We start from the raw sequence: 15,322 nt of genomic DNA on the forward strand, positions 1-15,322 counted from the left end.
CTTGACAAATTTGAACCAGACCTTCAATGTAGGAGAAACTTGCAGATCATTACCATCTTGAAAAGAAAATACACTTTATACATCGATTCCTGACTCTGAACCTTTCTCAATAGCATGTGTAAACTGAACTGATTCAAGATAGACTTATAACAGTCATAGAACACAATTTACATTCAATTTTATAACATACTACTATCCATGAATAAAGCTTAACTAGAGAACATAAAACATCAAAAGAGAAATGGAAAACACCTCACACAACCCTGCTGCTGTAGCATATCCTTCCTATTGTATTGAATCTTCTTCAAATCTTCAAGGTTTGTGTACCATTCAAATTCAATACAATCCCCAGCAGAGTCGCCATTTTGTTGGTGTTTGAAAATGCTGGAGGGTTTTCAATTATCTCGCTAAGAAAGTGACACATCTAGGGGCAACTAATTCCCATTTTCAACATGCCATTTCTGACAACAGGCCAACTATAAGGCATGACCTTTCTTCTACTTCAGGCTCTACTAAACCTAGGTGGCTAAACCTCAGATTCAATTAATACTGTACCAGTGCAAAAACATATCCCTGAATCTATTAAATAGATTTTAACCTTATTTCTCCTAAAGACTTATGAAATGACATGGACCTACAATAGCTAGGTGCAGATCTATGGATCTCAGAAGCTGAGTGAGGGTTCAACTTTTATGCCCACTTCAAACATGAACAACTGAAATTATTTGAATAAAAGATTTTGAATTCAACAAAAACCCCTAATATGCAGCAGCATGAACAAGTGATCTTGTAAATGATCAGTGCCTTATCTATTGGGAAATTCCATGAATTAACCACATACATATAGATATTTGAGACTTATTTGTATCTTCAGATATACGATCTATCCATTCACCTTGTAAATAGACATCCATGTTCAATCTAAATCTCATTCTTACATGATATCCTTCTCAATAAACTTGTAACCCTGTTGATTCCCCTGAAGCATTTACATAAATGCTTGAGTTATAAGAAACAATGAAACAACATACAGCCTTAAGGGACTACAACTACAACCTAAGCTCTTTGTTCAAAGATTGTAAAACATTGAAGATCACTGATAAGGGAGATGAGAATCAGAACGAAACTAATGAAATTTCTCTTGCTCTTTGTATTAATTTCCTTGAAATAATACATTTATATGAATGCAATCAAAACATATAAACACTTAAAAGACATGAACTATCTATGTTTTCTTCATTACTATTGTTCATATAAGAAGAATCTGCTGAAAGAAAATGGTTTCACAGTAAATCAATGGAACCCTGCGAGTATTACCCAGAGAAAACTACCAACCTATGGTTTCTCAATAACAAAAAATGGAACCCCTACAATGAAATAAAAAATGAAAGATATAGGAGAAGATGAAATTCCTGGATCTGATATGCAACTACCATTTGTCCACTTGAAATTCAATCTTTGGCACCTGAATCATCTCTCTCTTCTTTCTACCATTGATCTGATTTTTGTTTCATCATTCTTGTCTAACTGATTTGAAAATATCTCTGGTCAAATGATGAAAACCTTTTTATTTACTAAAGAATCTGATATGCCTTATGAAAATACTCGAAAAATTTGAGATTTTACTGAGTGAATACTATCATAATTTGACCCAAACTACATTTCAACTATCTTTTAACCACATTTAGGTCATGACCTCACTGGAAATCACAACTGAACTTCAATACCTAAATTTGGTTGCAATTTGGAATTCTGAAAGAAAACCTCTTGTAACTTGAATGGACTACTTCCTGTGCAAAAATAGTTCATCTTCTCCCATTTCCGGCAATATATAACATTGCATACTTTTCTTATCAGAAACCCCCAAAAAATCGATTCAAAAATGACTCCCCTGCTAGAAATACTCAGATTTGCAAATTGAAAATTCAAAAACTTAAAAATTCTAAAGTTGATACTTTATTATAAAGTCCTTTTAGAATTTAAAATTTTGAGCGTGACTTCTCCCTTTTTTCAAAAAACAATTTAAAATTATTTTCTAGCACCAAATTTTCCCTTACCCTTCTAACCTGGGTCAAATCTTGTTTGACCTTTGTGACACATGGCAACCTCTGATTGGCTCACTAACCTACCAACTCACCACTTACGAAGCACCACATACTTACCCCTCTCGAGACCTGCTTGCCACATGGCATCAGCCCGCATCCCCGTATTTTTTATCTTCCTTGCATCTTCTTTTTGCGAGAATGCGAGCATCGTCAGATATGGATAGGTGTCTGAATCTGGTTGCGTCTAATTTTTAAACTTGCCATGTCACTATTTGTGTGGGCCCGTGCCATGTGGTGCATCCCTACTTTCCCTCTTTATTTAACCTCCTCGCAACTTAATATTGCAAGCAAGCGGGCACCACCCATCTTGCCATGTGTGAACATTGTAGCCTGCATTGCCACATCAATGTGCTCGTCTCTTCATTCAAAATTACACCTACACATCACGCTAATGTCATCCACATTTGGGTCAGGGGCCCACCACGCGGGCTTGGCCTTTCAAAGGCTCGTGTCTTTTTAAGACACAATGCTTTGGCAAAGATTTGTATTTAAACTTTAAAATTTCCCACTGCACAAGACATGTGGGATAACTATTTTAATAACCCTACTACTGAATGATTCTCCTTCATAGGCGGCTCCCTATTTCAAATGGAGCGACCTTGAATCGCTATCCAACTTCGAGAAATCTCTAATTTCTTCACACTAATTAATCTCAGGAGACATTAAAGAGGAAAAGCAAACGAATCATAAATGTCCGCGGAACATAGACCAAATCTTACAATTTGAGGGTAGTTGAAATGCATTTTTCACAAGCCACGTAGTGTACAGAGCAGATTCTTAAGAATTGAAAATTAATGGAGAAGAATACACAGAAGAATATCTTTTGATACCCTTCTCCTCTTCTTTCTACTACTGCATTCCCCCCCCCCACGAATTTGTTTTACGCTTTGATATTTCGTGTAACGAACATTCATAGGATAGGGGATGGGGATGCTGATGGCTCCTTACTTGCATGAGCACTCCAACATTGTAGTTTTGGCATGTGGAGATGCCATTTTGTTTTTATGGGGTTTCATTCTTTGACTGCGTGACTTCCTTCAGTTGAATGTGAAGCCCCTGCTCTTTTTACATGGCGTCGATTCCTCTTTTCAAATGCAGGCTCTTCTTCATGCATTTTCCCGCCTCCCTTGATTGCACTTCCAAGCTTAGTGCAACATGAAAGTCCTGGATGCTTTGATTTAAAACTCCCCTACTCTAGATGCTTCAGACTCTCCTCTGAAACATGTACGGACTTCTCTAGATCACGAGTTCCACCTTCAAACTTTGGCCGTCTTAAATGTGGGGCTCTGTTATTACTAGCATCCCCTTTTTCTTTTAACTTTTTGCTTCATCTGAAGACATAGCATGAGCAATCAATGTAGCTATAAGTATGTGGCGACCAGTTCCTTCTATGGTGGTTAAGTGACTGATGTTTCTATAGGAGAGCATTTGGGGATTTGGGGAAGTACTCTGTGACTAGAATGACCAACAAATTAAGTCCTTTGACTCCCTTTATGATGCGTGGATGACTTCTTCATCAGGCTGCTCTTTGTACGCACTGGTCTATGTTGTTTTCTCCACTATATTTTGAGAGGCTTGAATGGAATTGGCCTAGAATTTGGGAAAAATAGGACATTCTCTTTCAAGTTGAGGATGATAAGTGAAGGAACTTGATCTATTTAAAACAAATTGTGCTCCTAAATTATTCTCAGTAAGCTCATATTCTTTGAATAATTTGACAATTCCAAGCACTTCTATTTGGGTAAATTTCTTTCTTCCAAATTTTTCATCTCTCTTTGAAAGCAACTGGTCTTTTGGAAGATGTCGCATATCTTTGCAAACCACCAATACATCCCTAGCAACAGTTTTAGCTTCTACTGATGCACTTTCCGTATCCAACTCTTCACTTCTTGTTTAGCATGGGGAGTTTCATTTTGTATAGCTTCTCAAGCTCTTTGTCAGCATCATTTTGATGTCTGATGAAATTCCTTTTCATTCATTGGCATGGCAACTTTTAGAAAAGTTGAGAATGAAGGTGGGTTATCAATGCCTAAATAGTTGATGTGGAAGATAAGTTTGTTAGGCAAATCTTGCTTGCTTCTTCAAACAACCCATCCCATTGAGGAGCACCCATATCACTGAAAGCTATACGTCTAGCACCAGGCCAGTTTGGAGGTCCACTTTGAAAATTAGAAGCATGTCTTAAGTGCCGACCATGGTGTCTTTCATTTGCATACTTAGCTCTTGATCCATTCTCGATCATTCATTTGTCTTTAAAACTCATTTTACTAGCATTCTACGAACTATCAAACTGGTGTCAGGAGGTTTGTTGACTACCCTTAAAAACTAACCCAAAAAACTAACCAGGCCTTGAGATTGAACACACTGATTCTTTGTTCCACATTCTTTCACCCAGTTAGATCTCATCTTATGATGAATTCCCAATCAAAAGATATTCACCATCAAAGTTGCCTTCTCAGAATTACCTGCAAATAAACAAGTCAGAAAACAACAAACTGGGTTCGGATTTGGCTCTAAAAATTGGGCAAATGAGCACATGGGGAAATGAAAATTGGAGCATTGGTTCTCTGTCATGAGGACATTATGGATCTATGATTTGGTCTCATGAAGAATAATGGGACGAATTTGGTAAGCGTCTGAAGTTGGCTACCTTGATTTGCAGGACAGGAAACAATGACGTGATAACGATTTTTACAAATGGAATGACCCTGGAAAAGTGTGCAAACAGATTCGTCAAGATTTGAAAACTGGCACACTTGTAGTATTTTCAGTATATAACATAGGGAAACAAACCATTTTGTCCTACCATTCACATGCACAAAAATATGACATCCCGAATAGGGCTCTCGATCAATCTGCACTTCTGGTTACCAGTGAAAGTTTTAGAAATTGCAAATGGAATCGCATTTGAAAATTGATCAAACAGATTCATCATAAGTTCAAATCTCAAACATATAAAGTCTCTGACCCCTAGAATATGATACAAAAGGAATTTTTTCATTTGGGTCAACTGGTCGAAAGTTATAGTCTGTTAAAGAGGGCTACCCAGAATTAGGAATTAAGTGCAAAAGCATGAAAACAATAACTGACCAACTTTGAAGGATTGAAAACCTAATCAAACAAAATCAAAATGACTCAAAATTTGAAACATAGGTTCTTGGGTATGGAGAATAAACACTCCCAAAGTGGTAAGTAATGACACTTTTTTGGGTGTGAATTATTCAGGTGCAAACAGGGCTTCCTGTCGCTGTTTGACACTTTGGTGAAAAATCCTGATTTGACATTTGTTCAAAATAGGACTTTGCGAAATGGCTCAAAATGTCAATTGAACTTCATGGAACTTTTGGACGCACTAAATGGAGGGTGTTAGAAACATTAAACACCATTTGTGCATTAACTCAACAACAGGGTACATAGGTTTCACAAAGCATTTATAGGCCTGATTTTCTCAAAATTGCTCAAAATTGACCAAGCAATTTTTAGCACCAATAGGGCTATCACAGAGCATTTGTGAAGGTTGGAAGCATGGCATCATATATGTGGATTCATGCTTGCGCACATGGATTTTTTGGTTGTGGCTAAGGCATTGAAGTCTTCCATGGTTGTATTGAAATGGTATTTTTTCTTAATAATGCATGGTGATCAATGCTTTTGGAGGTTGGTTTCTTCTTCCCTCAATGAGGGTTTCCCAGGGTATATCTTGTGTCATAATTTTTGTGGGTATGATGTCTATTCTCTTGCATGTGGATTTTTAATTCTGTGTTCATTTCATATCTATTATGGGTTATGTGGGAATGGTTATATTCTATGTTGTAAGTTTCCTTACACATTGACCTTTTCTTTGCCTTTACTAGATTCATTGCTTGGTGTTGGTGACCTAGTTGGACATTTTCTACTAACATGACCAATGTTGAGACAAATAAAGAATGTAATCACACTCAACCATCTATTGTAGTTGCATTGAAAATGTTCCCAATTGTACCTTGTGTTGTGATCCCAATCATAGGAGTTTCCATTTTGGTGTACCTTTGGCTTCTTTTTTGATGTCTACTTGGTCTTAGATTTGCATTCATATGCTTTGTGTCCATACTTCTAAAAATTGTAATAGTATCCTTCAAATCTTTAAGTGCTTATGGTCTTTGTTCTGCATTCATTTCCCTAATGTCCTTGTTTGTTGTAGTTGTAGTAGTATCCTCTGCATTTTTTCTTGGGGTTCTAGTTGATAGTTATTCTCGTGCAAATATTTGTTTTTTGACCAAATTTTCCACAATTATGAGAAGTAGGTTTGTAGTTCTTACCTTTGTTACTCCTTTGCTCAACACTTTTAGATGATTCTCCTTCCTCAATATTAGTGAATCCCAATCCAATAGTATTATTATTAGGTCTTGGTGATTCCATCAATTTCTGAAAGTGTTTAATGGCTTCACTTAGTTTGTTTAATCTTTCAATGAATTCCTTTTCTTCTCTCAATTAATTTTATAGTAGATTATTATGTGACTTTAGGGTTATGATCTCGATGTCCTTTCCATCCGATTCAATATGGTTTGCAAGCATCAATTGATTCATTGTATCCAATTGCATGTTAGCAATCATTTTCACATTTGATGTGTTGTCTTCAAGTCTATTAGCTAGTATTCTTTTGTCTTCTTCAATCATGGCTTTTTTGTCCTCAACTTTCATTTTATTTTCATTCACCTCCCAAAGTAATACTTATTGGACTTCTTGTTCTCTTTTGAGATTTCTAACCTCTTCAGTTAGGGTATTGTTCTTTTCTATCATATATGCAACTATTGCATCAAATTCATTTGAGTTTCCATCCTCAAACAACCTAGTAGTGTCTTCTTCTTGGTATTGAGTTGATGTAGGGCAAGTTGTATTTCAATCTTCTAGTCTTCAATAGTCTTTCCCAACTTGTAGACTTCCATCTTCAAGATATTACCTCCAAATTTGTAGATCTTTCCTTTCTAGAGAACAAATCTCTAATACCAATTGTTGGAAATAATAATAGGAAAGTAAGTTCTGAAAGAAGGGGGGGGGGGGGGGGTGGGGGCAGCGGTGAATTGACACTTAAAACTTTTGCCTCTAAAATATATCACCAACATCCATCTCATAACTTATCATGTAAATTGAAATAACATACATTGTATCACATCCATAGAATGAAGTAAAATAACACATAACACAATAAATTTGGTTACCCAAAAACCCTCCAATGAGAAGGTAAAACTGGGGCGGGGATGACACCCACAAATTTTCACTACTACAGTTGTAAAGTGATGCCTATTATGGCTAAAATGTGTTTGATCATAATTTATGATCTACCTTGTCAAAGGTCTACCCTGTTAAAGGCTTATAAAGACTATTAGGTCTCACCTAGTTAGAGGATTTAAACTTACAATAAAGCAAGCACTTGGTTCAGAGATTTACAACAGCCTATTAGGACTACTTGGCTCGGAGATTTTCTATGTATCAGCTGTTAGAATGATTCAACACCGTGATCCTTCAATTAGCACCTTTCTGATTGATGTCAGATCTTCTCCTTACTATTTAAACCTTGATCCTCTCGATTAGATGTGTCTCATATGTCCTTTCACTTCTTTACTTTGTTCTTCTCAAACTGACTCTACAATGCATAACTCTATCATAGCCATCGTAGCTGCCATGAATGCTATCTAAACCTTTAGCATTCATCTCCTTGCACACATATAAACCTTTTAGGGTTTTACCTTCTTTTATAAAAATTGGTGGTGATGGATTAGGTAAGAATCAATGGTTGTGGTTGATACTTGTTGCCACCTAATGATTCCCTCAATTTGATTGGTTGCATGTATCATATAGGAATTCATACTATGACTCCATACTTATCTTTCATAATTGTAAAATATGATTATGTTAGCCCAGAAATGGTTTACATAGAAGTTTGTACCATTACAAACATCTATGTCAAAAACTATTCACTCAACATACAAAGGCTCTAATGCTTGACCTTCATTGTGGTTTTAATGTTGTAACTTGACTTTTGAATAGCTTAGCAAACTCTATTTTCTTGACACCAAAATCACTCAGCATAAACTATTTACTCACCTTCCTCTATTGGCTTGACACCTAAATGACTTGGTACACATTAACTACTCAACACCAACTAGTGCTTTGCACCTACTATCACATTACTTGGCATGTACTATCTGACCAATTATGCTCTGCATGCACTCTACTATTGCTAGATAATAACAACGTGTTTTGTCATTACTTTTTCAAAACTAATCTGAGATTAACAACTAATGTAGGAGCATCCTAGGTTGCACTAATATCTTACACATTCTAAATTTTTTTTCCTTTTTGTCAAGTTGCAATGTCTTGCATTACTGAGCTTTCGTGGTTGTCGAACATTTAGTTGATGCTGAGTTCTTTGTTTCTGCCAAGTGATTCCTTTGGTTTCCAAGTGATTCCTTTGGTTGCTGAGTGATTCCTTTAGCTGTTGAGTGATCCTTTGGTTACTGAGTTATCCATGGTTGCTGAGCATTGGAGGATGCCAGGTTCATAGTTGTTGCCGAGTGATTCTTTCGATGTCAAGCTTGTGTGGTTTCTGACTGACTGTGTTTTTTTGTGTAGTCTTTATTTTCCAAGTGGTCTATGTCAGGTTTCAGTTTGGCTGCAATTTTCATTTAATGTAAGATAACCTTTTGTGATAAGCTAACCTATGGCCACTCAAGTATTTAAGAAGGTCTAGGATTGAGTCTTAAGAGATAGAACTTAGAATAGTAAGAAGCAAGAATGTGAAATAGGATCATCAAGGATTGTAATTGAATTGTCATATGGCCGTAACCCAGAAAGCCTTACAGCTGGGCATGTATGTTGATTCCTTGATGAATCAATGAAATTATTTTCTCTTCTTCCTCCTTTGGTTATTTTACTTTGTGTTGAGTTTTCACTGTGTTGACTCTGTGCAGGTGGTAGGATAGTTGGGTGTGCCTTTGGCCCTAGTTATTCTCACTTCCTGCATCAAGTGGTATTAGAGCTTAAGGTTTGTCCTTGTGGTGATTGGATCATGCAGAACCCTAAGTGAATTGGTTGTGGGGTAGCAGATTTGCAGATTTGACCTATAACTTGTAGAGGGTTACAATCTTGCAAGAACTTGATTTGTAAAGATGGTTCAAGGTAGAGGAAATGTTAATAATGCAATATTAGATACATTGAGACAAATTGTAGCTAGATTAGATGTTGCAAAGACAACCCAAAGCAGAAGAGCACATCTTGATGATGTAAGTGATGATGAAGTGGTAGCACCAAAACCTAATCTAGAACCTAAATAAGATCAAGATGAAGCAATCTTGTTGAGAGTATTATCTAGGGAAAATTCAAAGCTTGCTATAGAAGTTGTTCCTTATGATGGAAAATTGGACACCAATGTTGTGTTGGATTCGATCTCTGAAATGAAGAAGTTCTTTGAGTATGAAAATACTCCTTAGAATAAGAAGGCAAATATTGTAGTTACTAGGTTAAAAGGACATGCCTCACTATGGTGGGAGCATTTGCAAACTGATAGACAAAGGAGAGGAAAGGAAAAGATTAGAACTTGGGTAAAGATGGTGAACAAAGTGAAGAAAAAATTCCTTCCTGCTAATTACCATGTTAACTTGTTGAGAAAGATAAAAATTTTGAGACAAAGAGACATGAGTGTGAATGAGTATCCTAAGGAATTCTACAGGTTGGACATCAGATCTAGACATGTGGATGATGATGTTGAGAAAATTGCAAGGTACATAAATGGATTGAGTTTTGGAATTCAAGATGAAATAAGTTTTGTGAAATTGGAAAGTGTGGAAGAAGCATACCAATATGCCTTGAAAGTTGAGGAGATCTTGACAAAGAAGCATAAACAAAGACAAAGAGGTAGAGGTAGATCTTATGGTGAAGGTAGCAGATTTGATAGTTTTGTATAGGATAAAGGCAAATCTAAATGGAAAAATGATGAAAAAGACAAGACTGAGTGGAAAGGTGGTAGTTCATACAGAGGAGGTACTGGTTCTTATCAAGGAAGAGGTAATTCTTATCCCAGAGGTGGTTTTCATTATAATTGTTTTAGATGCGGTAAAGAAGGACAGATTTTTTGAATGTAGATCTTTTGAAAGTGGGAAAAATAATAGAAATGTTGTGATTCAAGAAGGCATTGAGGGTTCACCAAGTGGACCTAAGGTTGGTGAAAATCTGATGGTGAGAAGAACCTTATGTAATAAGGGAAGTGATGAGGAACCTATACAAAGGAGAAGTCTTTTCAAAACTAGATGTAAGATGGCTGGAAAATGTTGCAAGGTAATCATTGGCAGTGGATGTTCTAAAAATTTGGCATTAGTAGAGTTGGTTATAGAGTTATAATTACAGAGGCTGAAGCATCCTAAACCCTACCATGTTTCATTGATCAAAGATGAGCATAAGATATTGGTAAGTGAACAATGTATTGTGAAGTTCAAGATTGGACATTACTTTGATGAAGTTTTGTGTAATATTATGCCTATGGATTTTTGTCATATTTTAATGGGTAGACCTTGGCAATATGATAGATATGCTATACATGACAAAAGATTGAATCAATATACTCTTTAGATGAATGGGAAGAAACAAACATTTTCGCCTTTGATTGAAAGTCCATATGACATTAATTGTACTACTATGAAAATTTGCATGGTCAATGGGAAACAATTTGAAAAAGAAATAAAAAGAATCAAGTTTTTTTTTCTATAATTCCAAGGAGACCAAGTTGTCTCAATGTTATCCGAGTGCTAGTCAATGGTGATCGAGTGACAACTAATAGTGATGACCGAGTACCAAAAGAAATTACAATTTTTTTGAATGAATATAAAGAGATTGTTGTTAAGAATATTCCTGATGGTTTACTACTAGTGAGAAGCATAAGTCATTGTATGGATCTGATTCCTAGAGCTAGTTTTCCAAATAAAGCACCATATAGATTGACACCCATAGAGAATGAGTAACTTAATAGAAAAGTGTATGAGTTGTTGGAGAAAGGTTTGATCAGATAAAGTTTGAGTCCATGTGTTGTACCTATTGTATTAGCACCTAAGAAGAATGGGGAATGGAGGATGTATATTGATTCTAGAGCTATTAACAAGATCATAGTGAAACATAGGTTTCCTATGCTGAGGATTGATGACCTAATGGATTTTTTTAGTGGAGCAAAGTATTTTACCAAGATTGATTTAAAGAGTGGCTCTCATTAGATTAGAATCAGAGAAGGTGATGAATAGAAGACTGCTTTCATGACAAAAGATGTTTTGTATGAATGGTTGGTTGTGCCTTTTGGTTTGACTAATGCACCTAGTACTTTCATGAGGTTGATGAATGAAGTTCTCTAAAATATTCTTAGGTAAGTTTGTGATTGTTTATTTGGACAACATTCTGATATTCAGTAAGACTAAGGAAGAACATCTTGAGCATGCTAGACAAGTATTACAGAGATTGAAAGAGGAGGAGTTGATGATTAATTTGAAGAAGTGTTCTTTCATGCAAGAGGAGATTGTGTATTTGGAATTTTTGATTTCAGCTAATGGTTTGAAGATGGATCCTGAGAAGGTAAAAGAAATTTTGGAATGGCCTACTCTTAAGAATGTGGGTGAGGTGAGATCATTTCATGGTTAGGCTAGTTTCTAAATGAAGTTCATAAGAAATTTTAGTAATATTTGTAATGCTATGACACAGAAAATGAGAGGAGATAAATGGGAATTCAAGTGGACATGTGGAGCTGATAAGAGTTTTGAGACTTTGAAAAAAAAGGTTGATGAGTTTCATGTATTGGCTTTGCCTAATTTCAATAAGGTATTTCAAGTTGAGTGTCGTGCTAGTGGTAGTGCAATAGGAGTTGTATTAAGTCAAGAGGGTAAACCTGTTTCTTTCTTTAGTGAGAAGATGAATGATGCTAAAAGGAAGTATTGTGTGTATGGTCAAGAGTTGTATGCTATTGTTCAAGCATTGAAGAATTGGAGACATTATTTGATTCCTAAAGAGTTTGTGTTGTATAATAATCATAAAGCTTTATAATACTTGGGAAGTCAACATAAATTGAATTAGAGACATATGAAGTGGGTTGAGTATTTGTAGAGTTTTACATTTGTTATCAAGCATAAGAGTGGAGTTACTAATAGAGTTACTGATGCATTGAGTAGAAGACATTCTTTGTTAATTGAAATGAAGGGTAAAGTTCTTGGTTTTGATGAAATGAAGGAGTTTTATGATACTAACCTTGATTTTTCTAAGTTTTGGAGTGAGTGCAGAGTCTTAGAAATCACATAAGGAAGTATGATGAATATTTCATTCAAGAAGGTATGTTGTTCATAGGTATTCAGTTGTGTATTCCTAGAAGTTCTATGAGGTTGAATTTGATCAAGAAAAAGCATAGAGGTGGATTGGTTGGACATTTTGGAATTAATAATACATTGAGTTTGCTAAAAGAGAGGTACTATTGGCCACAAATGTATGAGGATGTTCATAAATTTGTGAAGAGTTGCGGAGTTTGTCAAGATGCAAAAGGAGTAAGTTCGAAACTTGGATTGTATACACCTATTACTATTCTTGATAAACCTTGGAGTGACATCAGTATAGATTATGTTCTCGAATTGTCTAAAACAAAGAAGGGGTATGATTCTATATTTGTTATTATGCATAGATTTTCTCAGATGGCTCATTTCATACCATGTAAGAAGACATCAGATGTTGAGCATGTTGCTAAACTTTTCTTTAAAGAGATTGTGAGATTGCATGGATTGCCAAGAAGTATTATTTCTGACAGAGACAATAAGTTTGTTGGTTATTTTTGGAAGACTTTGTGGAAGAAGATGGACACTGAGTTGAAATTTAGTTCTACATTCCATCCACAGATAGATGGATAGACAGAGGTTGTGAATAGAAGCTTGAATAATTTTTTGAGATGTTTAGTTGGAGATAAGACAAGTAATTGGGAAATGGTATTGGCACATGCTAAGTTTGCATATAATAATTTTGTGAATAGGAGTATATGGAAAACACATTTTGAGATTGTTGGAGCCTAGAGGAGTATTAGATTTGAGGGATGTTGTTGGTGAAGAAAAGAGAAGTGTTGCAAGGGAAGCATTTTCTGATATTATGGAGTCTTTGCATAAGGAAATAAAGTTGATGTTGGAACAAAGTAATTAGAAATATAAAGAGAATGTTGATAATTCTAGAAGACATCATTATTTTCAAGTTGGTGATGAGCTTATGGTTCATTTGAAGAAAGGAAGATTTCCTGTTGGAACTTACAGTAAGTTGAAGATGAAGAAGTTTGGACCTTGCAAGATCTTGAAGAAGTTTAATAGTGGTAATGCTTATGAAGTTGACTTACTTGATGACATGGATATATCTCCTATATTCAATGTTGCTGATTTATACAAGTATCATGAGTCTGATGATGAATTTGTTGTATTAGATGATTATTCTAAGAAGAAAATTGAAGAAGTTGAAAAGGTATTGGATCAAAGAGTTGGTAAGAGCACAAGAGGAAAAGATCACTATGAGTATTTGGTGAAGTGGAACAATAGACTAGTTGAAGATGCTAAATGGATTTCTCAATCTAAGTTGGATTCAGCTTAGGTTGTGACACTTTCATAATTTAGGAGAATCATTTATTCTAACCCTAGTTATCTAATGTAGGAGCATCCTAGGTTGCACTGATATCCTGTTGTAATACCCCAAAACTGGCACATTGTCATATTAACCAATTCTAGTCTATTTAATTATTCTTAGTCCTATTTTACTAGGAAATTCTACTTCTGATGATCTCTACTTGACCTAAGTGTCAAATCCAAAAAAACATTAATCTATATTAATCACTTATTTTAATTAATTCCTAAATATTCAATAAATTGGCTAAATTAACCTTTTAATTGAATTAATTTAATTACAAGTGTTCATACTTTAATTAAATTAAATTCACCCCTTTAGCTAATGTATAAAGGAATTAAATATATTTGATTTAATAAGATATTTCCTCTTTTTAATTAATGAATTTGATTATTAAATTAATTAAAGTTTATCCACTTATGAGGTCATATTTTATTTTACTAAATTAAATATTCTCTCCAAATCTTCTCTTCAGTTCATAAATGGAAGCTCTAGGTGAACTAAAATCAGAAAAGGTATTAAATCAGTTAACTCCTTTTTCCACTCCAAATTAAATCAGTTAACTCCTATTTACACTCAATAGCAACAATTAATGTTTAGAGTAAATAATTATTATTTACACTTTTACTTAAGTTTACTTAGGTTAAATGCATTTATTTAATAGTAGTCATCTAGGAGTTGTTGACAAAATACGAGTTTTTTCCTATCTAAGTCATACTTATCTTCTCACCTTGATCGAGGATAATCCACCTTTTGTGGATGTATGCTTAGTTTTCATACTTATCTCCTGGCACCTTCTAGCTTATTCTAGAAGGCTCCTTGAGGCCTTTATATTAAAACTCTCCTATTGTAATTTCATATATCTTTTGCATATCAATATTGTATAATAATACATTTTCCATTGTTGCAATATCTTCTCTCTCAGTCCATTTAGTTTCTCCAAGCTCCACCCTTCCTTCTTTGGTTTCCCTTCAACAAGTTATTCGCATACAAGTGTTCTTGGTGAATTGTGAATTTGGCTTTCATCAACTTCTACATGGTATTATAGCCTCCCTGCTACTTTCTAGCTAAGGGATTTTTGAAGCCACGATTCGAAGACACAAATGCTAGTTTGTTTATTATATTTTTTTCAATCAAGAGGAAAAGAAATTTTTAGAGCACTTTGGGCCTAAACAGACACTTCTAGTAAGTTTAGAAGGCTCATTACAATCAGGATTCATATAAAAGTTTTCATTTTTGGCTTCTGTAGTGTCTGGCAATTTTTTTTAGCCTCCCAAGAGGACTGTATGCACTATATGGATGATTTTTTGAAAAAAAATTTAAAAAATAAATTGGACAACCGCAGTAGCATCTCTTCCTAGGGGCAACTGCAGCACCACCTTGACGCCACTGTAGCACCTCTTGCACTCGAGCCCAGCCAACCAGCACTACAAACACTTGGCACCACATAGTGAGTGCCACATAGCATGGGTGCCACTTTGGCACTTGCCACGTAGCTTGTGCCATGTCACCCTTTTGCAGCCATACTACCACATGGCTACCACATGGCACTGCCATGTGGAAGT

Source organism: Cupressus sempervirens, chromosome 8 (assembly GCF_028749045.1).
Source record: "Cupressus sempervirens isolate cs-2001-9-10 chromosome 8, ASM2874904v1, whole genome shotgun sequence".
Lineage (NCBI taxonomy): Eukaryota > Viridiplantae > Streptophyta > Pinopsida > Cupressales > Cupressaceae > Cupressus > Cupressus sempervirens.